The sequence below is a fragment of the Rhincodon typus genome, chromosome 44 (genome assembly GCF_021869965.1).
Source record: "Rhincodon typus isolate 14 chromosome 44, sRhiTyp1.1, whole genome shotgun sequence".
In the NCBI taxonomy this organism is placed as follows: Eukaryota; Metazoa; Chordata; class Chondrichthyes; order Orectolobiformes; family Rhincodontidae; genus Rhincodon; species Rhincodon typus.
The window spans coordinates 3,860,342-3,886,782 of NC_063375.1; the positions used below are offsets into that span (position 1 = coordinate 3,860,342).

The window sequence follows — 26,441 nt, forward strand, 5'->3', positions numbered from 1 at the left end:
TGGGTATAGTCTGAATGGATCGAAAGGCCTCTCCAGTACTATGAGAGTCTATCGTATTAAAGTGAGCATTCCTGATCAAGTCCTGTCATCCAGATGTCAATCTTGCTTTCATCAGTCAGACCACTGAGTATAAGAGTTGGGACCTCATGTTGCCATTGTAGAGCACATTGGTGCAGCCACTTTTAGATTACTGTGTATAATTCTGGTAGCCCTGATATAGGAAGGATATTATTAAATTAGAGAGGGTGCTAAAGGGATTTGTAAAGCCAAGTGAAGGCAAGTGGAACTAGTTTATTATGGGAGACCTGGGTGGCATGAATGAGTTGGCCCAAGGGATCTGTTTCCATGCTGTATGACTCTAACTTTATTGAGAGATGATCCAAGCTATCAATCTTAAAAGATTAAACAGATATCTCCATTCATTGAAGCTCCATCCCCAGGACCCTTCCTTATCATATATCGGTTAAGCTCTCCCACTTCCTCTTCTATTCCACATTGCAAAGTATTCCCCAGCTCCATTCTGACATTCCGGACTCAGCTTTCCATTTGGATGTCAGTCTATGGAGCCCCTCACGGGCTACGGTGATTCTAAAGCAAACATAAAAACTTGGCGCAAAAATAAAACAACGTACGCCTTTGACAAACAAAAATCCTGCCCCAAAACCTGTAGCTGCAGTATTTCAAACAGCAGATTCCTCTTTATAAGCAAATGATACATGATCATGGGGGCGTGTGCATCGTTCATAGATGTAATGGCAAATTCTCCCTTTTCTTAAACAAGAACCACTTCATATTTGGACATCCACGTACGTTGAAAATGTTACATTAAACGATTGCACGCAAGGGGTGATCGAGGTTTAGATCTCTTTTTTACAAACCGCAGTCTTAGTTTTCAATCTGACAGAATTTTTTTGCTTGAGGTAATAAGGGGATAGGGGCCAAAGGCAAGTCAATGGAGTGAGGCCACAGATCAGCCATTGAATGGTGGAACAGGCTCAATGGGTGGCATAGTGGCTCAGTGGTTAGCACAGCTGCTGCACAGCACTAGGTACCCGGGTTCGATTTCAGCCTTAGGTGACTGTCCGTGTGAAGTTTGCACATTCTCCCGGTGTCTGTGTTGATTTTCTCCAGGTGCTCCTGTTTCCTGGCATGGTCCGAAGACGTGCAAGTTAGAATCATGCTCCCCTTGCCCGCCCAACCTTTGAGAGAAGCCATTCCTCCTCCTCTCTGTTTTCAATCTGCCCCAGCCCCTTATCCTGACATGATGACTTCTCGTTCTCGATTGTCCCACATGAAGAAACAACTTCGCTCCATCTCCTTTGTCAAACACCACCCCCCAACCCCTTCAGCATCTTATATCCCCCAGTTAGATCTCTAATTCTTCTAAACTCCAGACAGTATCAGCCAAAACTGCTCAATCTCTTCCTAAGATAAATCTTTGTTATTAATCAGTCTGTTGTGGACCAGACCAGACCCCCTCGAAATATTTTCAGAAGGTAGCCTAGACCTTAACTTTACTAATTTTTAAAGGCAAACATGAAATGCTGGTTTCAGATGCAAATGCAATTGGCCAAACAACTCGATGTAAAGCAAAACACAATTTATTTAAACACTGTAGTCAAAATACAACAAAAGAGAGAGGAATTAAGAATAACAACTGTATTGGAAATGTAACAGAATAACTGATACACTAAATATTGCTAATTAACGGTTTCATAGAACATAGAACAGTACAGCACGGTACAGGCCCATCAGGCCATGATGTTGTGCTGACCTATTGTCCTGCTAAGATCAAAGATAGATCAAAGATTTCAAAATAGTAACATTCATTAACACACCCCTTGGCAAAAAAAAGAAAATTCAGACACGGATTCTCATGTGCAGTACTCCAATGCAGGAGGATAAAACATCAACAGAACATTCAGAGAGAGTAGCAGCCAGGAGACATTCACTGAAGCTTCCAAGTCTGTTGCGACCCCAATAGCTTCAGATACTCCTGAAAAAAAAACAGAAATTCTGATCTGTGAGGGGTGGCCACATCCATTCAGGCCATAAAAAATAAAACCCAAGGCCCCTCAAGCTGTTTAGTTAAGTGGTCTCAACCAAACCGGCTCAACACCTCTCATTCAATCTCTCTCTTAAAAGAAACAGGACAAAATAATCTCTTAAAGCTACAGCATCATCACAAATCTCTTTGTCTCCAATGATGTTGGGGTGGGGGAGGGGCAAGGCTATTTGATTTGTAATTACACCCTGCTCCAGATCAGTGACTATTCCTGCCTCAGAAGGGGAGGGGTAGGGCTAGCCTGGATGGCTGCTTTGTGATGCATTGAAACGGCAACAGCATGGGTTCAAATCCTACGTCGGATGAGGTAACCGTGAAGGACTCTCCTTCTCAACCTCTCCCTTGCCTGAGGCATGGTGAGCCTCAGGTCAGTTCACCATTCAGTCGTCTCTCTCTAATGGAAGAGCAGCCCAGTGATCTGGTAAGATTGTGGTGAATTTACCATGATCTGTAATTGATGCACTAATGATGTGTTTCTTTTTAAACATTCAAAATCAGCAGAAAGCTGTACTTTGTACCAGCCGTTACAGAGAACATTTATCTCTTTGACGTTGACCGTAACCCCCCATTCAGAATAGAATACTTCCTTAAGTAGATACAGGCCACTTCAGGAAGTTGGGAATCTTTGCCAATATTCACTTGGCAGTACCGTGCCTGGAAAATGAACTGATTCTGTTTGAAGTTTCTCATCAATCAGGGCAGGAAAGCAAGAATGGCAAATTTCAAAATCTTAGCGGGACTGTGGAGAGAGAGAGATAAACAAAGTTAACATTACAGGTTATAAATACAGAAAGTGCGAGAGAAACTCAGCAGGTATAACAGAGAGGAAAAGAGAGTCAACATATCGAATCCAGTGTCCCTTTATCAGGGTTGACCCTTAACTGCCCTTTGAAATGGCCAAGCAAGTCATTCAGTTATATCCATCGCTATGAAGTCGCCACAATTAAATGAAACTGAATTGAACCAACACCGGAAAAGACAACAGCAAAAACAGCCCTGAAGACCTTGCAAAGACCTCCTTATTAATATCTGAGGGCTAGTGTCAAAATTGTGAGGGTCGTTGTCAGACTCCTGGAATCATACCTTACTGTCAATGTCCCAGATACCACCATCACCATCCCTGGGTATGCCCTGTCCCACCAGCAGGACAGACCCAGCAGCGATCGCAGCACAGTGGTATACAGTCAGGAGGCAGTTACATTGGCAGACATCATCTTGAATCCGGACAACATGAAATCTCATGGCTTCAGGTTAAACATGGGCAACGAAACCTCCTGCTGATTACCACGTACCGCTTTCCCTTGGCTGATGAGTCAGTAACTCCTCCATGTTGAACAACACTTAGAGGAAGCACGGATTTCAATGCCCACCACCAAGTGTAGCTTGGTGGCAGCATCACTAGTCGAGCTGGTCGGATCCTAAAGGACATTGCTGCCAGATTGGGTCTGCGGCAGGTGTTGAGGGAACTAACAGGAGGGAAAAACATACCTGACCTCATCCTTACCAATCTGCCAGCTGCAGATACATCTATCCGTGACAGAATCGGTGAGAGCGACCACCGCACAGTCCTTTTGGAGATGGAGTTCCATTGAAGATAATTTCTGTTGATGGAATGTGGGTGTCACTGGCTAGGCCCAGCATTTATTGCCCCCATCCCTAGTTGCCCCTTGAGAAGGTGTACAGTCCACATGCTGTATGTAGACCCACAATACCCTGAGCGAGGGAATTCCAGGAATTTGACACAGCAACAGTGAAAGAATGGCCAATATGTTTGCAAGTCTTATCTCACGTGACTGCGGCCTTTCAGTTGTTTCAGCAGCGGGAGTCCGGGAGGAAGCGTGAGGGCAGCCTGGGAAGGTAAGCTTCTCGATTATAAAAGTCTCACCTCGCGTGACTGCGGCCTTTCAGTTGTTTCAGCGGCGGGAGTATGGGAGGAAGCGCGAGGCTTTCATTAGGAGGCTAGCTGTAAGAAGACAGAGGGTGGTGGTTGATGGGAAATGTTCATCCTGGAGTTCAGTTACTAGTGGTGTACCGCAAGAATCTGTTTTGGGGCCACTGCTGTTTGTCATTTTTATAAATGACCTGGATGAGGGCATAGAAGGATGGGTTAGTAAATTTGTGGATGACACAAAAGTCGGTGGAGTTGTGGATAGTGCGGAAGGATGTTGCAGGTTACAGAGGGACATAGATAAGCTGCAGAGCTGGGCTGAGAGGTGGCAAATGGAGTTTAATGCAGAAAAGTGTGAGGTGATTCACTTTGGAAGGAGTAACAGGAATACAGAGTACTGGGCTAATGGTAAGATTCTTGGTAGTGTGGATGAGCAGAGAGATCTCGTTGTCCATGTGCATAGATCCCTGAAAGTTGCCACCCAGGTTGATAGGGTTGTTAAGAAGGCGTACAGTATGTTAGGTTTTATTGGTAGAGGGATTGAATTTCGGAGCCATGAGGTCATGTTGCAGCTGTACAAAACTCTGGTGTGGCCGCACTTGGAGTATTGCGCACAGGTCTGGTCGCTGCATTATAGGAAGGATATGGAAGCATTGGAAAGGGTGCAGAGGAGATTTACCAGGATGTTGCCTGGTATGGAGGGAAGGTCTTATGAGGAAAGGCTGAGGGACTTGAGGCTGTTTTCGTTAGAGAGAAGAAGGTTAAGAGCTGACTTCATAGAGACATACAAGATGATCAGAGGATTAGATAGGGTGGACAGTGAGAGCCTTTTTCCTTGGATGGTGATTGCTAGCACGAGGGGACATAGCTTTAAATTGAGGGGTGATAGATATAGGACAGATGTCAGAGGTAGGTTCTTTACTCAGAGAGTAGTAAGGGCGTGGAATGCCCTGCCTGCAACAGTAGTAGACTCGCCAACTTAAAGGCCATTTAAATGGTCATTGGATAAACATATGGATGATAATGGAATAGTTTAGGTTAGATGGGCTTCAGATTGGTTTCACAGGTCGGTGTAACATCGAGGGCCGAAGGGCCTGTTCTGCGCTGTAATGTTCCAAGTCAAGATGGTGAGTGGATTGGAGCTGAATGTGCAGGGGCTGGTGTTTCCATGTATCTGCTATCATTGTTCTTCTAGATGGAAGTAATTGTGGGTTTGGGAGGTGCTGTCTGAGGATTTTTGGTGAATTTCTGCAGTGCATCATGTAGATGGTACACACTGCTGCTACTGACTGTCAGTGGTGGATTAAGTGGATGTTTGTGGGTTTGATACTAATCAAGTGGGGTCTACTATGTCCCTGGTTAGTGTCAAGCTTCTTACTGGAGCTGCACCCGTCCAGACAAGTGGGAAGTATTCCCTCACACTCCTAACTTGTGCCTTGTCAAAATTGGACAGGCTTTAGACAGTAGAAACACTGACTAACAGACCAATTGTATTTTTGTACATTGGGCAGAAACAGCCAATGTATTAACTGCAATGAAGAGTGAATCATTTCGATTGTGGTTATGCTCATTGGAATTAACTATTGTTATCCTTCTGCAGGCCAATACCCAGAAGTAGTCATAACTAATCCCAGTGAGGGTGTCATCAAAGAAGGGCAGTGGTTCACTCTGCAGTGTTAGGACAGGAACATATATATAAAGACTTCCTGGTATAAAAACAACAATTCTGAGGCTAAATCTGAAAAATTTATTAGAAGAGCTGACAGTAAAACTGGAGGCTCTTACCAGTGTCAAAGAGACAGCTTTTGGAGCCGCTTTTCATGAAGTAAACCTTTGGAAGTGGTGACTATTGGTATGTAAACGTTGAGTGCAGATGTGCGTACTCTATGTCAAACAACAACCGTATTTGCAGAGAAAAAACGGAAAAACTACGGATGTTGTAAATCAGGAACAAAACCAAAGTTGCTGGAAAAGCCTAGCAGGTCTGGCAGCATCTGTGAAAGTAAAAACAGAGTTAATGTTTCGGGTCCAGTGACCCTTCCTCACAACCATTCTGAGAGCGGTTCATGTGTGGAATGAACACTAAAGGGTCAGAGGAAATAGTGGATGTGCGTACAGTTACAGCATTTAAAAGACATTTAGAGAAGAACACGAATTGGAAAGGTTTGGAGGGATATGAGCCAAAAACAGGCAGGTGTGACTTTTATAGTTTGGGAACATGGTCAGCATGGACTAGTTGGACCGAAGGTCTATTTCCATGACTCTGTTATGAAGGGCTTGGACGGGGGGATAGGAAGCAGCTGTTCCCCTTAGTCGAAGGGTCAATGGCAAGGGAAGGTGGGCATCATTTTAAGGTGAAGGGTAAGAGGTGTAGAAGGGAATTTGAGGACTGTTTCACCCCGAGGGTGATGGGGATCTGGAGTGCGTGAAAATAAAATATTTGGATGTATTTCAAATCTTTAATTGCACCAGCGTGTGAAAATGCCACTTTGTAACTGCAGGGACTCCTGATTTATGAACATCGAACATCTGTACAAAAGATCAGGATTCAGCCATTTGTTTCCTCTCGGCTGTTCTGCCATATGCCTGCTTTTGGCCTTTATCCCTTTACTACATTAGCTCAACAAAAAACTTCTCTCTCTCGCAGATCGAAAATAACAACTCATCCAGCATCCGCTGCTGTTTGTGGAAGAGAGTTCCAAACCTCTCCCACCCTTTGTGTGTGGAAGTGCTTCCTGACATCTCTCCTGAACAGTCTGGCCCTAATTCTCAGACTACACCCTCCCTAGTTCCAGAAACCCCAGCTAGTGGAAATAGTTTCTATTTATTCACCCTGTCTTTTCCTGTCAATATCTTTGATCAGATCACTCCTTAACCTTCTAAATTGTAGAGAAAACAGGCCTCATTAGTCTAATCTCTCCTCACGACTTAACCCCTGAAGTCCAGGTATCATTCTTGTAAATCTATGTTATGCTCCCTCCAAGGCCAATCTATCCTTCCCAAGATGTGGTGCCCAGGTCTGATCCAAGTGGGGTCGAACCAGGGTTTTGTCCGAGTGCAGCATAACTTCTGTGTCCTCGTACTCCAGTCCTCTAGATATAAAGGCCAGCATTCCATTAGCTTTCTTCAGTTAATGAATGTCAGAAGTAAAAAGAAACACAGGAATTGTTGGAGAAACTCAGCAGGGACAGATATTATTTGCCACATGGGGACTGACTGTTTGCTGTTGATGACAACTCTCCGTCTTTTCTTTTGACCCTTTAGTGTCGAGCTGTGCTGGAACCGTGTACAGTTCAGTAAAGAACACAGGGACACACGACAGTAGACATTCATTTTGTTCACAAACCTCGAGATTCTAGAACAATGGGGTGTACTCTGAGAAATATTATTAAACAGCGGAAAAACAAAGGCTTTCTGTTTGTCTGAGAGAGGTTGCTTGAGATGGGTATGGCTCAACTTGTAAATTGTCGGGGAGATGCTGGTATCCATCTAAGGAAGACAAAACAGTATTGACATTTCGTGATTTCATTCGTTCAGAGGTTATATGGTCAGAAGCTGCCTGATTGAGCCATTCCAAATAACTTAGTCACAAGTCGGGATTGTGAGGGAATACTCCCCACTTGCCTGGATGGGTGCAGCTCCAACAATACTCCAGAAGCTTGATACCATCCAGGGACAAAACAGCCCCTGCTTATTGGCACTACATCCACAAGCAACCACTCCCTCCACCACTGATGCTCAATGGCAGCAGTGTGTACCACCTACAAGATGCATTGCAAAAATTCACCAAAAATCCGCCAGACAGCACCTTCCAGACCCACAAGCACTTCTACCTAGAAGGACAAGGGCAGCAGATACATGGGGAACACCATCCCCTGCAAGTTACCCTCCGAGCCACTCACCATCCCGATTTGGAAATATATCAGCCGTTCCTACAGTGTCACTGGGTCAAAACCCAGGAATTCCCTCCCAAAGCACATTGTGGGTCTACCGATAGCAGGTGGGCTGTAACGGTTCAAGAAGGCAGCTCACCACCACCTTCTCAAAGCGGCAATTATGGACGGGGTAGGCGATAAATGTGGGTGATGCCCACGCCCGATGATTGAATAAAAAAAAATTAAACTTCCCCAGGCCTCCACCTTCCATTTCCCTTCTGTTAGATTGTTCTGGGAGGGTAGGTGCAAACTTTGTACCGAACATTGATGCAAAACAGCCATTCAATTCATTGGACATCTCATTATTTCCATTGTCAATTTCCCAGACTCAGTATTGTTGAGTCACCTGCTCTGTGACCTGCTGTGAGAAATGTCCGTACGTTGCCGAGAGCTTTGGTTTATATTCCTGCCGGGTTGGCTCTCTGTCCTTAATTATCACTCCGTATGTAATCTGGAGGCACCCTTTACTGTTGTTGTAACATTCTGTTCTCTAACCTTTCAATTCCCTTTGCTAATTGTTTCTTGATTACAGATGACTCCAAAATGGGTGGCAGTTTAGTGTACTCGGTCGTTACTATCTCAAAGCCAAGAAACACTGGTAAAGGATACAATATATATATTTTTATGACATTTCTGGCTCAGTGAAAGTGGAGATCTTCTCTGGTTCATCTCGACCATTTTTAATCATCGCTGGTTTGCTCTTGCTTTAAAGCCTGGAGCGAAGACCTGCCCAAGCTATTCAAATGTTTTTACATCATTTGAATTTACTAATCACAATAGTGTTTGCAATTCACCTAAATCATTGCCACATTCCATCAATGTCAACTCAATTGACAACGGGGCAACGTGAATTGGAAGAGGGAAACATACGCTGATGGCTAACTGCTACATCGTTCATCTTGTTTTGAGCGGATACCGGGACATCAATCTGTTTATTACCCCAATACAACAGATTAATGTCTGAGAGTGGCCCCTTCTGGCCTTGGTCTCTGGGCAATGATCCATTCACTCTGGGTCCAGCATCGTTCACACAGGGAGCATTGTCATTTCCTGTTTCTTTGACGACAGAAAGTTAGGTGGAAGGACAGGTAATGTTGAGGAAGCAGGGAGGCTGCAGAAGGGCTTGGACAGGTTAGGAGAGTGGGCAAAGAAATTGCAAATGGAATACAATGGGGGAAAGTGTGAGATTATGCACTTTGGTGGGAATAGAGGCTTCAACTGTTTTCCAAATGGGGAAGGCTTCGGAAATCTAAAGCACAAAGGGACTTGGGAGTCCTAGTTCAGGGTTCTCTTAAGGTTAACATTCAAGTTTATTTGGCAGTTAATGCAGCGTTACATTGATTTTGAGATGGCTAGAATACAAGAACAGAGATGTACTGCTGAGGCTGTATAAGGCTCTGGTCAGACCGCATTTGGAATATTGTGAGCAGCTTTGGGCCCCATATCTCAGGAAGGATGTGTTGGCCTTGGAGTGGGATCCAGAGGAGATTTTCAAGATCCTAGGGATAAAGGAGTTATCTGATGAGGAGAGGTTGAGGACTCTGTCTATATTCAATGGAGTTTAGAAGGATGAGGGAGAAATCTGATTGAAACTTACAGAATACTGAGAGGGCTGGATAGAGTGAACAGAGGAGTTGATTTCACTAAAAGAAGAGACTAGGACCTGAGGGGCACAGCCTCAGAGTGAAGGGATAACCCTTTAGAACTGAGATGAGCAGGAATTTCTTCAGCCAGAGGGTGGTGAATCTGTGGAACTCACTGCTGCAGAGGGTTTTTGGAGGCCAAGTCATTGAATGTCTTTAAGACAGTGATAGATAGGTTCTTGATTGGTAATGAAATCAAGGGCCGGGGGAGAAGGCAGGAGAATGGAGTTTAGAAACATATCAGCCTCAATCAAATGGTGGAGCGGACTCGATGGGCCAAATGGCCCAATTCTGCTCCGATATCATATGGTCAGAGATTCACTCTTACTGAGTGACCTGTAACGGATTACACACTTTAGCACCTCAGAATAAGAGCTTTCTGTCCATATTCTATGTACCACCCACACTAAACGTGCTCAAGCAAGTGAATGACCAATACAACCTCAGGGCTAGGAGCAGGAGAAGATCATTCAGCCTCTTGGGTGCCTGTGGCCCCAGTCGATACGGCGCGGCTGACCCCATCTTGGCCTCAACTCCACTTTCCTGCCCCAACTCCATATCACCCATCATAGATTAAAAATCTGTCTGTCTCCTCCTCCAATTTATTCAGTGTCCCGACATCCCCCACACACTCAGTAGCAACAGTGTGTACCCACAACACAGCAAATCCCACAGATTCACATCCCTCTCTCCCTTGGAGAGAAGCCATTCCTCCTCATCTCTGTTTTCAATCTGTCCCACCCCCTTCTCCTGAAATGGTGACCTCTTGTTCTAGATTGTCTCACATGAGCAAATATTCTCTTTCTGTCTCCTTTCTGTCTTATATCCCTCAGTTAGATTTTCTCTCATTCTTCTAAACTCCAGAGGTTATGGCCTAAACTGCTCAATCTCTCTCCATAAGACAAACCCCTTATCTATGAAAATGAAATGGACAAAATCACCTTACATTTAAATAGTATCTTGGATGTAGAACACACATCTCAAAGTGAGTTAGTCACAGTGTCAGAGAGGTCTACAGCGCAAAAAAAGGCCTATCGATTCTGTGCCAGTCAAAAACAACCACCTCACTATTCTCTAATTCCATTTCCCCAGCACTTGGCCCATTGCCTTGGCATTCCAAGAGCACATTGAAATCCTTCTTCAATGTGATGAGGGTTTCTGCCTCTCCCATTTTTACAGGTAGCGAGTTCTAGGTTCCCTGCCAGCCTCTGGGTGAAAACGTTTTTCCTCATTGGTCCCTCCATCAAAGAGGACAGGTTTCTTCCTGCTTACCCAATCTATGCTCCCTCATCATTTCATACATCTCAATCATGTCCAGCCTCTCAATCTCCTCTGCTGTAAGGAAAACAACCCCAGTTTGTCCAATCTCTCTCTATCACTGACACTCTCCAGCATATAAGGCAACCTCCTGGTAAATCTGCCTCTGCACCCTCTCCCCGTACATTTAGATACATTCTGTCATTAAAGTGTCTTTTCTTTTATTTACAGCTCACTGTGATGTTGTATCAGGAGGGAAACATGTAAGTTATTTTGCAGTGAAAAAGCTGGCAGTTAATTTTTAATCAGCAAAGTTACGTTTTTAGCAGGTGGTTAATGTAGAGTCACTGTTGTCTTATCACAGAGAGAGAGAGACAACAGCAACAACTATTTTATGGTTTAACCTGAGGGTCACCACATCTAAGGCAAGGGGAATGATCATTCACAGCAATCTCAATCAGTGCAGAAACTGAACCACATGCTTTCAGCATGACCAGACAGTCAACTGAGCTAACCAAGCCGTATATGGCAAAAACACTGGGGGCATGGTGGCTCAGTGGTTAGCACTGCTGCCTCATATTATCTGTGCGGTTTCCGCCAGTGCTCCAGTCTTCTCCCATAGTCTAAAGGTGTGCAGGTTAGGTGGATTGGTCATGCTAAATTTCCCATAATGTCCAGGGGTGGGTAGATTAGGGGAGTTAACCATGGGGAATGCACGGTTACAGGGATAGGGTAGAGGAGTGGGTCTGTGTGGGATGCTCTTCAGAGGGTTGGTGTGGACTTGATGGGCCGAATGGCCTACTTCCAGACTGGAGGGATTCTACTGCTGTCGATGTTTAGCTTAATGGTGTGGGGCAATTTATTGGGATCTGAACACTGCATTTTGATGAGACTCACTTTCAATTTCTGAAATAATGGGGAGGCAATATCCTATTTTGTCAGATGGCCGAGATATATTCTAAGGACTTGAATTCGAATCTTCCTGTGGCAGATGGTGGATTTTGAATTCAACTTTAAACAAAACAGATCTGGAGTGAAGACTCTAATGATGACGATTGTCAGGAACAAAGAACCATCTGGTTCACTAATGAAGATAGACATGAGAAGGTATTTCTTCTCGAAGGGAGCTAAGAGTCTTTGGAACTTCTTGCTACAGAGAGCCGTGTGTATGTGTGGCAGCAGGGGGAAAGCAGATTTAAGGCTGGGATTGACAGATTGTTGATCAGTCTGGGAATCAAGGGAAAATGCAGGAAAGTGGACATGACGAATGTTGGATGAGCCACAGTCCTATTGAATGGTGGAGCAGGCTCGAGGGGCCGAATGGCCTACTCCCGTTCCTGTCTCTGATGGTTCTTATGGAAACGAAATCTGACATTCTTACCTAGTCTGCTCTGCACGTGACTCCTAACCCTTTGTGAACTCTTCATTGCCTTCAGGCCGAGCATGTCGATCATTTCAAGGACATTTTGAGATTGGTATCCACTTGCCACCTTGGCAGAGCTGGCCACATCCTGTTCAGAGTACAGAGAAATAACATTCATCATCGTCAGTGTTAGGCTTGTTCCAATTGTGTGCTTTTCTCAGAGGAATTGGTCTGTATAACAACCTCAGATATTCACAGCTCATCCTGTACACTCTCACTATCTTCCAATGAAAGTTTGTTATTCTCACCATCCACCCGCTCTGATCCATCTGCGCTCACCGTCTGCCCTCTCCATCCCCCCACATTCACCACCCACCCCCTCCGAATGTCCAGCTTGTAGACTCAACACTGAAATGCTTCACCCAGTTTAACCTGGATAATGAGGTTATCCGCTTGGTGCAAAACCAGAAAAACAAATTATTATCCGAAAGGTTGGGATGTGGGGGGTGCAATAAGACCTGGGTGCACCTCGCAAACCAGTCACTGCCAGTGAGCATTGCAGGAGCAGCAGACGGTGAAGAAGGCAAATGGGATGCTGGCCTTCAAAGCGAGATGGTTCGAGTCCAGGAGCAGGGCTGTCTTGCTGCAATTGTACAGGTAGAGACCACATCCTGCAGTACTGTGTGTGCAGTTTGGGGTCTCCTTCTCTGAGGAAGGATGTCCTGGCTATGGAGGGAGTGCAGCAGAGGTTTCCCAGACTGATTTCCGGGATGGCAGGACTGATGGATAAAGAGAAACTGGATCGGTTAGGATTACATTGACTGAAGTTTAGAAGAATGAGAGGGTGATCTCATAGAAACCTGTGAAATTCCAACAGGACTTAACAGGGGTAAACACAGATGTTGCTGATGGCTGGAGTAGGGGGCGAGGGTGCGCAAGTCCAGAATCAGGGGGTCACAGGCTAAAGGAGACAGGGGAAGGACTGAGATGGGGAGAAATGTCTTCACCCAGAGGGTGGGGAGCCAGAAAGTGGTCCGGGCCAGAACAGTGAATGTTCAAGGAGTTGCATTGAGTTCTTAGGGGCGAAAGAGAGAAAGTGGAGGAACAGGGGATAACTGGGGTAATCAGCCATGATCCCATTGAATGGGTGGAGCAAGCTGGAAGGCCCGAATACCCTAAAGATAGAGTCATACAGCACAAAAACAGACTCTTCGTCTCAGCTCGTCCATGCCGACCAATTTTCCCAAACTAAACTAGTTCCATTTGCCAGCATTTGGCCCATTCCCCCCAAAACCTTTCCTATTGATGTACTTGTCCAGATGCCTTTTAAATGTTGTAATTGTACCAGCCTCCACCACTTTCTTTGGCAGCTTGTTCCATATATCCACCCTCTGTGTGAAAAAGTTATCCTTCAGTCCCTTTTAAATATTTCACTTCTCACCTTAAACCTATGTTCTCCAGTCTTGGACTCCCCTACCCTGGGGAAAAGACCTTGGATATTCACCTTATCTAAGCCCCTCATGATTTTATAGACCTCTGTAAGGTCACCACCCAACATCCGACGCTCCAGGGAGAACAGTCTTAGCTTATCCAATATCTCCTTAGAACTCAAACCCTCCAGTCTCAGTAACATCCTTGAAAATTTTTTTTGTGTCCTTTCTAGTTCAACATCCTTCCTGAAGCAGGGCGTCCAGAATTGTACACACTACGAGAAATGTGGCCTGACCCAATGTCTTGTACTGCCACATCATAACATCCCAACTCCTACACTCAGTGTTATGACTGATGAAGGTAAGTGTGCCAAACACTGCCTTCACCACACTGTTGACCACTGACTCCACTATCAAGGAACTATGTGCCTGCGTCCCTAGATCCCTCTGTTTGACAATGCTCCCCAGGGCCATACCATTAACTGTATCGGTCCTGCCCTGGTTTGCCTCACCAAAAATGCAACACCTCCATATTTGTCTAAATTAAACTCCACCTGCCAGTCCTCGGCCCATTGGCCCAATTGATCAAGTTCCCATTGTACTCTGAGATAACCATCTTCACTGTCCATGAGGCCACAAATTTTGCTCCTGCTCCTCATTTACTACGTTTCTGTATTATCCTATTTTCAGGCTGACCAAGCAACCATCCTGCATCACATACGCCACCCTGAGGCACACAGATACACGAGGGGATGAGGAACCAGGTCAAGATGAAGAGGGGAATGTTTATGCCAACCTTCCGCGGACATGGTGAGACAGCACAGAAGAATCCCTTCGAAGCTTCACGAATTGATAGATAGCAATTGTTTCTTCGAGCAATAAGGGGGAGAAGGAAGAGTGGACAGAGGAGTGTCAAGTTTCTGCAGTGCACAAATCAGCTAAGCTTTGTTTCCATTCACTCAGCCAGACATCAGTTCCAAAGATGAGCTTGCCTTGAGAAACCATCTGAATAACTGTCTCTCACATTACTCTGAGTGGGCCAATTTCTCCCACTGTAGCATGATCTGACCCTTGATGGCAGGGATTTGAGATTTTGTGTTGTCCATTCCTAACTTGAGCGTCCATTTGATCTCCTGGTCAGTGGGTCAGGCAGATGAGCCAATGAATTGAATCTAATCTGCATTTATTTTTTAATTATGATGAGCTGGAAATAATTCAAGGCAGGATAGTTCTCTAGCCCTATCTACATTGGTCTCTAACTTCATCATTTTCAAATATATATCCAGCTCTCTTTTCATACCTCATATGGAATCCACCTCCACCACTCTCCCAGGCAGCGCATTCCAAATCCTATCAACGCTCCGAATAAAAGTGTTTCTCCTCATCTCAAACCTGGCTATCTTGGTGACAATCTTGAATTTGTGACCCCTGGTTACTGACATAGTGGAAACAGAGTATTCTACTTTACCCTCTCAAAATTCTTCATAATTTTGAACACCTCCATAATGTCCCTTTTAATCTTCTCTGCTCCAAGGAGAATAAGCCCGATTTCATTAATCTTTCCCTGTACATAAAATCCTTCATTCCTGCTATCATTCTAGTAAATCTCCTTTGTACCCTCTCCAGAGGGTTCTTCCTTAAATAAGGTGCCCAGAACTGAACACAAATGCAGTCTGAGCAATGATTTCTAGAGGTGTAGCATTATTTCCTTGCTTTTATACTCAATGCCTCTATTTTTAAACCCAAAGATCCTTTGAGCCTTCTTCACAACTGTTTCAACTTGCCTGGCCACCTTCAGAGAATGATGCACATGAACCCCAAGATCGCTCTGCTCCAATACTCCCCTCAAAGTTGTACCATTGAGCTTGTATTGTTTCTCTGTGTTTTTGTTAGCAAAACGCATTAGCTCATATTTTTCTGCATTGAAATTTATTTGCCAGGTTTCTGCCCATTTGGCCAACTTGTCAATGTCCCTGTGAAGTTACTCAGTATCATCCTCACAATTCACTCTTCTCCCTGGCTTAGTATCATCTGCACATTTAGAGATTTTATCCTCAACACCCAACTCCAAATCATTTATATAATCAATATAGTTATCAATATGTACCTGTCAGTTTCTCTTATGTAAATGTGTGAGCGTATTTACCAGTCTGTTTCTGTGTAATTTCTGCTCTGAGAATTGACAGTGACAATATTAATCTGTATCTGTCAGTTTCTGCTGTTCAATATGAGTACAGTTAGCAGTCTGTGCCTCTATGTTTCTGCCTTATCAGTATATACATGTACTTATCGAAGGTTCCGGCTTGGTGAATGTGTGAGTGCTGTTACCAATATGTACCTGTGAGATTCTGCTATGAATAGGAGAGTGTAGTTATCAGACTGTACTTGTCAGTTTATGCTCTGTGAAACTGGGAGTGTAGTTATCATTGTGTATGTCAGTTTTAGCTTTGTGAATGAGAGTGTAGTTATTAATCACTCCCTGACAGTTACTGCAATGTGACTGAAATTAGCAGAAACCAACAGAGACAGATAACTATAGTCACACATTTACATTGTAGTCAATGTGTTGTCATTATTTGTTTGTGTGTTTCTGCAATATGAACAAGTGGGTGTAGTTATCAATCTGTACATGTCAGTTTCTCCTCGTGTATCAAAATGGCCAAGTCTCTGAAAGCCAATATTATTCTCTGTGACCATATGATTCACTCTGTGATAGTTATTGTTAGGGTGTTGAGGCTGGGTCTTAATCTCTTCTGCATTGTGTGATTTATGAGTTGAGTGTCAGTCCGTGTGGTAAGTGAGGGGGTGGAGAAGCTGAGGATATGGGGTGATAACAGATGGGGAACTGTTTTATTCTGAGAACCATTCTGACACATGGTCACATATGTCCTATTTGGTTAGAGAGTCTAAGATCTGTGGTACCACTGATGAAACTGTTCCTTTCTCACCAAAATCAGAATCACAGATATGGTACAGCACAGAAGCAGACCATTCAGCCCACTGTCTCTGTACTGGGACATTCTATTATACATCAGTTCTACAGCAATTGTTAGGAATGTGAACGTCATCCACTCATTGTCAGTGTCCATATGGAAAGGAGAATTTGACATTAGTTCTGTAGGCATCTGACTTTTAATGACAATAGTGGCAGTTTTGACATGTTTCCCACAGTCTCAGGGAGAGTATATGGATCTCATTCTCCTATGTTTAGTTGTAGTTTGTGTCTGAGTGTAGCATAAACTCTGTAAATAAACTCTTTTCAATTACACTTAACTGCGTTGCATTTCAGTCTCAGTTTGTTTTTACATTGTGCATGAGGTTGGATGTGTAGTAGAATTTATCCGTCACTACTGGGCACTGTAATAATCCAACATCCTCAGGTGTAATCAGTGATTTTGAGAGTCAATTCATAGCTAAAAATTACTGTGGAGGCCAAATTTCAATCATTTTCTTTCAGCATCCACTGGCTGTGTGTGAGTGAGTTTTCCCTTGTGCTGCCAGTCTGTATCTCAGTTCATGTCTCCTGTAGTGAATGGGAAACAACCAAAGTTCTTTAATTGTTGGTGCCTGTGGGAATTATATGAAAGTGAAATGTAACATACTGCAACAGAAAGTATTCTGTGCTGTTCCTCAGATTCGAGGCAGGAAACACAATGGACCTTTGTAACTTGTATAGCGCAGAGTCCAACAGGGAGTCTAACAGCGTTGGTCGTCAGAATAACATCAGTTTCTTTTTCAGTGTGTAGTGATATGCTTTTCTGAATAATGCTGAAGTAGCAATCAGTGTAAACTAGGTGAAAGGCAATGAACAATTCAACTACATTGCAGCTGACTGACCACAGTGTTGCATGTACAGAAAAGACAAATGGGTAATTTATTTTCTGATGTAGACACAACATTACCCAACTCTGTGCTGTGATGGTGCAAGCAATTAGTAGTACTCTTGTGTTGTTCTATGGTAGGGAAGTGGAAAGGAAAAGGAATTTTATTTTCTGTCAGATTTAGCAGATTTAAACTGTGAAACTCAATTTATTGAACAATCAACACTTTTCAACTCTGCTTTGGAATAAAATGAGCATTTCACTAACCTACCAATTTTGTCTATTTTTATTTTGTCCACTGCTTTGAATGGGTGACTACTTGATTACATTGATTCATTGCGAAAACTGGATTCAGATATCTTGCTATTTTTCTGTAATACATCCTAGGGAGGGCCACGAGGAATGCCAGGCTCTTTGTAGAAAATTTAGATTAATTTTGAAAGAGGTACTAGAGGTTTCTTGCTGGACTGAAAAAGACAAAACAAAGTTTACTCCTGCTCCTCTGCTGCTGTCATACATTTATGCAAACAAAATGCTGGATGAATGGGATGAGAATTGTGTTTGTTTTTGATCGGTGCAGACTCAATAATTTGAAGGACTGTAGACCTCTCTGACAATGGATCTGGGAGTAGAAATCATTCCAAATGTAACATTTTCTGTTACTTGCAATGTATATGGTACTGCATGGCTGATATATGCTGGAACGTGTTTTGGGATGGTGTATGTATTTGACAGTGTAAGAGAGGGGGAGGGTGTGAGAGAAGGAGTGAGAGTGTACATTAACAATTCTCTCTATGTCAGGCTTTGGCACAGCATGTGCATTTGGAATTTACATTATTTAAGTGTTGTGACTATGTATGTGACAAATATTCATTAAAATATTAATTCTGTCTTTTCTGTTACTGCTAACTGAAATGTTTGCTTCAATATCTGTACTCAGTATTTACTTCCCATGTGGTTGGTCAAACCAACAGCATCATCTATTTGTTCACCTTGACTGTAATGCTAAAAGTACCCTTACTAAATGCAGATTTCATGTAGTTCCTGTGTATATATTTTGGATGAGGATTCAGTCTGTCATTCCTCAAAAGTTTTTGACAATGTGAACAGTGAAATTGTTTGGAACTGGGTGGCTTGCATTGAGAATATAGATAAAAGATATACACTGGTATTTCTTCGGTGGTGTTTGACTCTTGGTTAGAACATAACTCTCTGGAAGTTGCATTCAATGTGTCTTTGATTCAATCCGCTATCACTGTGGCTAAGATGTGCTATGGTCTGACAGTATAACATACCTGGTGGTTGTTGTAAGCTGCTGGTCACACTTGGCTTTGTACTGAGGAAATACTACTCCTGGTCCTTCAAGTATTTGCCTGGAGGAAGACAGAAGAGACACTGCCTGTAAACCAACATCAGAGATTGGCAATATCAATCTGATCAATGTAACATTCAGTTAATAATTCATTAGGAGTGTTTGTTTAGAGCCAGCTATTTGAACAGAACCAGGGTCTGATTCTACTCCTACCCTGAGCTGCTCCTTATCTATTTTTTCTTAAAATTCTAATACCCAGTTGAGTGAGATCCAAAAACTAACCAACACCAATACAGCTGCTTGATTGGGACCCGATGCAAGTGAGCATGTGGATTTGTGAGTTTAGTTATGGATCTGTACCTGTCAGTTCCCGTTTGTTGAATGTGTGAGTGTAGTTATCAATATGTACTTGTCAGTATATGCTATGTTAATTTTTTTGAATAATTTCATATGTAGCAAGATACAGTGAAAAGCTCTGTTTACGAGTAGTACAGACAGATCACAGTAAGCAAGGATGTACAGATCAATACGATTTAGACAGAGGCATGTAGGTTACATTGCACAGGGTGCACACTCAGCGAGATCAACATTAGCAAGATCGTCATTATTTGAGGCTAAAGAGTCCATTCATCAACTTAGTAATGGCCAGGAAGAAGCTGGCCCTGAACCTGCTCATCCGTGTGTTCAGGCTTCTGTATCTTTTGCCTGACGCAAGAGGTTGTAGGAGATCATTCATCCTTGGAACATCGAGACAACAAAGCCATCTATGTCAGACTCCTGCTCATTGACTACAGCTCCGCCTTCAACACCATTATTTCATACTGAGTGTTTTTAAAACTCCGTGGCCGTGGCCTTGGTCTCAGCTCTGCCCACTGCAACCACATTCTCAGCTTTCTGACCCGTAGACCGCAATCAGTAAAGATAGATAACTGCATCCCTCTACAATAACACTCAGCACTGGCGGCACTCCCCAAGGATGCATCCTCAGGCCCCTACTGTACACCCAAAACTGTGGTGCCAAATTCCAACTGAGCACCATCTACAAGTTCACTGATGACACCATTGCAGTGGGGCACATATCTAACAACCATGAGTCAAAACCCAGAAGGGAGATAGAGGGCTTGATGACATTGGTGCAGTGAAGGCAACCTCTCTCTCAATGTCGGAAAAACTAAAGTAATGATCATTGACTTCAGAAAGAAAGAAGGAGAATATGCCCCTCCCCACCACCCCCTCCCTCATCTACATCAATGGAACTGAGGTTGAGAGGGTGGAGAGCACCAAGTTCCTCAGAGTGACAATAACCAACAACCTGCCATGGACTTCTTACGTAGATGCAACAGTCAAGAAGACAACAATGCCTCTTCTTCCTCAGGTGGCTCAGGAAATTTGGCATGTCCATAGGGACTCTCACCAACTTCTACAGATGCACAATTGAAAGTGTCACTGTCTGGGTGCATAATGTCCTGGTGTAGCAACTGCTCTGCCCAGGACTGTAAGAAACTACAGAAGGTGTGTGCACAGCCCAGTCAACCTGTTCATGTCAGTCTCTGTAAATATATTTACATAGTCACACAGCAGAGACTGACAGGGACAGGTTGATAACTATAGAACCATAAAAATGACACAGCACCGAGTGGACGATTCATCCCATTTGCCCGTGCTGACCCAAAGAGCTCCAGAGATCTCTTCTCGTTCTATATTCCTGCATACCGCTCATAACCCTGCAGCTTACAGAACTAAAGGTGCAGATCCAGGTAATTTATGTTTAAAACAGTTTAGAGTCTCTGGCTCCACCACCAATTCAGACAGCAAATTCTAGATACCCACCACCGTCCGCACTAAAAAACAATTTTCCTCAAGTATCCTCTGATCCTTCAGTGACTGCGCTTCAACCGATGACCTCTGGTTTTTGAAATCTCTGCCAAAGGAAACAAGTTCCTCCTGTCTACTCTATCTCTCCCTCTCACAATTTAGTTTTCTTTAATCATGACACCCCTCAGCCTCCTGTATTCCAAGCAATATAACCCCAACCTCTCCAATCTCTCCTCATAGCTACAATCTCCAGCCCTGGCAACATTCTAGTAAATCTCCTCTGCACTCTCTCCACAGAAATTACATCCTTCCTGTAATGTGTAACCAGAACTGCACACAATGCTCCAGTTGTGGCCTCACCAGTTCCACATACAGTTTCACAGTTATATCCCTACTTTTGTATTCCATACCACTGCCAATGAAGGAGAGCATTCTACATGCCTTGTTTACAATTCTAAATGCCTGTTTTGCTACCTTTAGGGATCTGTGCACCTGCACACCAAGATCTCTCACTTCATCTACCCCTCTCAGTATATTCTCATTTATTTTCAATTTCCATTTACTGTTTGAGCTTTCAAAGTGCATTATCTCCCCCTTATCAGAGCTGAACTCCATCGGCCACTTTCCTACCCACTCCACTAAACTATCTATATCATTTTGCATCTTACAATTATCCTCTACACTGCCCACTACATGTCCAAGTTTTGTGTTGTCTGCAAATTTCTCAAATGAGCCCCCCACATTCAAGTCCAAGTCGTTAATGTAGAAAACAAACAGCAGGGGTCCCAACAGTGAGCCATGCTGAGCACCACTTGAAACAGCTTTCTATTCACAAAGGCAGCAATCAACCATTACATTTGTTTCCTGTTACTGAGCCATCTTTGGATCCAATTCAACGTATTACCCTGTATCCCACAGGCTTTTACTTTTTGGACCAGTCTGCCATGTGGTTCCTTGTCAAATACCTTACTAAAATCCATATAGACAACATCCACTGTACTCCCCTCACACAATCACATTACATAAACTGTCAAGTACAGACTGACAACTAAACTGATATATCCACATTGTAGAAATTGATAGAGACTGACTGATAAATATATTTACATATTCACACAGTAATCAGTCACTGTCTATTTCTGCGATATAAATATGAGTTAAGTTATCAATCTGTTTATATTAGTTTCCGCCATGTGAATGCTTGAGTGCAGTTATCAGTCACCCGTCAGTTTCTGCACTGTGCATATGAGTGTAGTAATTAATCTCTAGTTACAAGCATCTGCTACTTCAAAACTTGAGTATAATTATCAATCTGTAGCTATTAGTTCCTGCTATGTGAATGTGTGATTGCAGTGATCAATCTGTTTTTGTTCTTGTGCTCTGTGAAATGTAGTTTTAAATTTGTCCCTGTCAATCTAATATGTGAATGCATGAGTGTATTTACCACTCTGTAACTGTCAGTTTCAGGTCTGGGAATATGTAAATATAGTTATCAATTTTTACCTGTCAGTTACTTCTATGTCAATATGTGAATGTTGTTAGCTAGAACTAACAGATAGTATTCGATACATTAATATGTGAGTGTAGTTATGGATCTGTACCCGTCAGATTCTGCTCTTCGAATATATGAGTACAGTTATCAAACTATGGCTGTCAGTTTATGCTCTATCAATATGGGAGTATAGTTATCAATATTTATTTGGAAAATTCTGTTCTGTGAAAATGAATTTAGTTTTCAAACTATACTGGTCAGATTATGCCAAATGAACCTGAGAGTGATATTTTTATTCTGTCCATGTCGGTTTCTGCTATGTAAATATGTCAACGTAGTTATTATTCTGCACCTGTCAGTTTCTGGTTTGTGAATGTGTGAATGAATTTATCATTCTGAACAGTCTGTTTTTCTGTGTGAATGTGAGGATGTAGTTATTAACCTGTACCTGTCAGTTTCAGCTACGAGAATGAGAGTTTAATTATCGATCTCTGCCTGTCAGTTTCTGCTCTGTCAATATGAGTTTAACAATCGGTCTATCCCTTTCAGACTGTTGTGTGAATGTTTGTGTAGTTATCGATCTGTACCTGTCAACCTCTGCTTGGTGAATATGTTTGTGTAATTATCAGTCTATCCCTTACGGTTTCTGTTATGTCAATATATGATTTCAGTTATCAGTTTCTTCTTTGTGAATTTGTGCATGTCATTTTCAATCTGTACCTTTGGCAGTAGATGAGTGTAATTATCGGTCTATGCCAGTCAGTTTCTGCTCTGTGAATCGGTGAGTGAAGTTACCAATCTGTCCCCGTCAGTTATTTGAAACCAAGACTGTTATTATCAATCATTCTGCTCTGTGAATGCGTGATTTTACCCATCAATTTCCACCTGTCAGTTTCTGGCTTTGAATGTGTAAATGCATTTATCAATGTGTACCTGTCAGTTTTTACTCTGTGAATTTGTATGTAATAATAATATTCTTCCTGTCAGTATCTGCAACATAAACGTGTGAGTGCATTTCCCCATCTGTCCCTGTCAGTTCCAGCTCTGTGAATCTGAGAGTTATTAGTTATTAATCTGTACCTGTCAGTTTCTGGGTTTTGAATGTGTAAATGCATTTATCATTCTCTCCCAGTCAGTTTCTGCTGTGTGAATGGGCAAGTAAAATTATCAGTCCATGCCTGTCTGTTTCTGCTATTTGAATATGAGTGGCATGATAAATCTGTACCTATCAATTCCCGCCATGTGAATGTGAGTTTTGTCATCAGCTTCCTTTTGTCTGTTTCTGGAATGTGAATGAGTCAGTGTAGGTATCAATCTGTACCTGTCAGTTTTTACTGTTGTGTATCAATGTGCCTTGATTCTCTGGCAGCCAGTAATATTCTCCGTGACTATGCGACACATTCTGATATAGCGATTAGGGTGTTGAGACTGCATATTAATCTCTTCTGCATTTTGTGACTTCTGAGTCGACTATCAGTTGGCAGGGTCTAGGAGGGGTCATAGGAGTGGGGCTGCTTTCCTCTGAGAACCATTCTGAATCAACAACATGTTTTCTAGTTTGCATGCTGAGTGTGGGTTTTATATACCACATGTACCAGATGCTGGTTCTCTGTGTCATTACAGGATTTTTTTTTCAGGGTTCTGTAGTATCAATGAGATATTTAGATTCACTTTGTATTGGACATTGTTAGTGCTCTTTCATTAAAAAGAGTTTTGTTCTGCACCTGTCTGTCTATTTCTACATTATATTTTTATACTAATACTCTATACAACAGAATGTCATTTCCTTTATCACCAGGACCAGAATCAAGATGAGGTGCAGTGCGGAAGCAGGCCATTCAGCCCATTGTGCTTGCACTGGGACATTCTATTCTGCATACTAGTTTCCAGTAGGTGTTGGGAATGTGAACTTCTTCCATTCACTGCCAGTGTCTATCTGTTAGTGCCAATTTGACATTAGTTCTGTAGTTATCTACCTTTGAATAGCTACAGTGCCAGCTTTGTGATGTCTGCAACAGTCTCAGGTACAGTATATGGATTTCATTCTCCTTCCATGTTCATTTGTGCTTTTGTATCTGAATGTAGCATAAACTCTGTAGATATTCATTGAACCTGTGTGATTGAGAGATTAATTTTGCATTGACATTTGTCATTACCATGAGGCTTAATTTCATTGCATTCAATCTCAGTTTTTTTAAAATTTGAGCGCACGGTAGGCTTTGTCAGTCACTGCTGGGCACTGTAACAAACAAACATCTAACACTAACCTCTTTTCTGTTGTGATCGGTGAGTTTGAGTGTCAATTTACATTTGTCCATGTCTGTAAATCTGTGTATGGCTAAATTTCATTCTTTTCCTTTCATCGTTCAATGACTGACTGTGAGCAAGTTTTCTTGCATGCTCCTGATCCGTATAACTTTAAAGACTGGTACTGATTCATGTCACACTGACTGTTTCTGTGTGTCTCCTTGTGTTTTTAGCTCTGCATGTCATGATCTGATACTCTTCATGAGGTGTGATTAATGTACTGTAAGTCAGTTTTTCATACATTGAGAAAGCGTGGACATGCTTCTGCAAGAGTCAGTCTCTCGACCAGAGTATGAGCATTGATCAAGTGAGTTTTCATCAGTACTGGGCTGACAGTGAGCATGGAATTTATGCAGTGTCTGGCATTATATGTCAATCTGCTCCTCATTATTTGTCATTGTATTTCACAGCGCAGGAGTATCATTTTAAAATGAACATATCACTTTTAGAAGTTGCAGGAGTTTGTTCGAATGTTTTAATCTCGGCTGCTCGACATGAATTAGTCTTTATCTAATGCCATCTGTGACAGGGGCTATAAGTGAAGGTTGATGCATTTCTCCCTTTGTCAGTCTCTGATTGTAAGTTCATTCTAGATTGGTCAGTCTCTGGTCTGAACGTGTATTCCAAATTTTGCTCACGTGTGACTGGCATCCAACAGAGAAGAACTTGGAAACTAACATGATTGTACCCTAGGGAAGGTCAAGAGGAACGTCAAGCTCTTTGTAGAAATTTGAAAAACATTTTGAAAGAGATACACAATGTTTCTTGCTGGACTGAAGAAAATAAAGAAAGCAATGTTAACTCCTGTAAGGTGAAGAAATGGAGAATAATGTTATGATAAGGGTGAGGATAGCAGTTCAATACATTCATGGAAATAGAATGCTGGCTGATTGGGATTAGTGTTGTGAGCTGTTTTTTTTTTGATTGGTGTAGACCCAATGTGCTGAAGGGCTTTTTTCTGTGCTGCAGAGTTCTATAACTTGAGATTGTTAGTGGAGATCATTTTGAATGTCTCATTTTCCATGATTTGCAGTGCATACAGATCGATTTGGTTGTTCCACATTGTAACATGCACCTTTGGACAGTGAGAATGTGTGTGTGTGTGTGTGTGAGTGTGAGTAAGAGAGGAAGAATTATTCATCAAAGGATTATTTCTGTCTTTCTCAGTTACTGATAAACTTCATATAAACGTGTTTCATCTACTTTAGTAACTTTTGTCCTCTCGGTGAGCAGTTTCTTCCCATTTCTGTACTTAACATCTCGCTGAGGTATGGCTGTTGAAACTATGTTACAGCATGATCTATTTGTTTGCCTTGATTGTAACTTTGAAAATGCCCTTATTCTATGCAGATTTAATGCTGTTCCCGAGCGTCTATTTCAGATGACCATTCAGTCTATCCTTCTTCAAAACTGCTGTCAATGTCAATGGGCTACATACCTGCTGATTGTCAGAAGCAGCTAGTCACACTTGGCTTTGTACCAAGGAAATATAATAACATCCTGGTCCTTCAAGTATTTACCTGGAGGAAGACAGAAGACACACCTCCTGTAAATGAACATACAGAAAGTCTGGCAGTATTGAACTAATCAACATAACATTAAGTTCATAATCATTAGGATGTGTTTTTCTTTTAAAACTAGCAATTTGAACAGAGCCAGAGGTCTTATTCCCTGTTGCCCAGAGCTGCTCCTTGTCTGAGGATTCTAATTATATATTTTTTCTGAAATAATTCAGAGTGAGTGAGATGCAGAAACTGAGCAACGACGTCACAGCTCCATACATGGGGCTAACCGAAGCAACAGGCATGCTTACACAGTTCAATATCCGGTCCCAACGCACTAACTGTTAAAAGGAAAAACAAAGGGCGATATTTTAAATGTTTCAGTTGAGAAATTTAACCTGCTGACTCAATTACCTGCCCTTTTCAGGATTATAACATTCCTCTCGTCTGTGTTTCCACTGTTCACGGCACAATGTCCAAAAACAGCGTGAGACAGAAGCCAAACGATGAATTTACATCAGTGTTTAGAGGATGAAAAGCCACAAGAATGACCCCCAGCAGCTTCTTGCCGCTGTGTCTCCCTCAGCAGGCCCACACACAGCCCGAGAAAG

At 42.7% G+C, this 26,441-nt stretch overlaps 1 long non-coding RNA gene across 1 annotated transcript; it reads right to left on the reverse strand.

Annotated features, from left to right (window-relative positions):
* Positions 1 to 1,585: 1,585 nt before the first annotated feature.
* Positions 1,586 to 26,413, reverse strand: LOC109936464. Its single transcript, XR_007266100.1, has 6 exons — positions 26,245 to 26,413; positions 25,767 to 25,848; positions 18,698 to 18,775; positions 12,170 to 12,299; positions 5,739 to 5,947; positions 1,586 to 2,804 (listed from the first exon to the last, which is right to left on the reverse strand). It is a non-coding gene; the product is annotated as an uncharacterized LOC109936464 (long non-coding RNA).
* Positions 26,414 to 26,441: the final 28 nt, after the last annotated feature.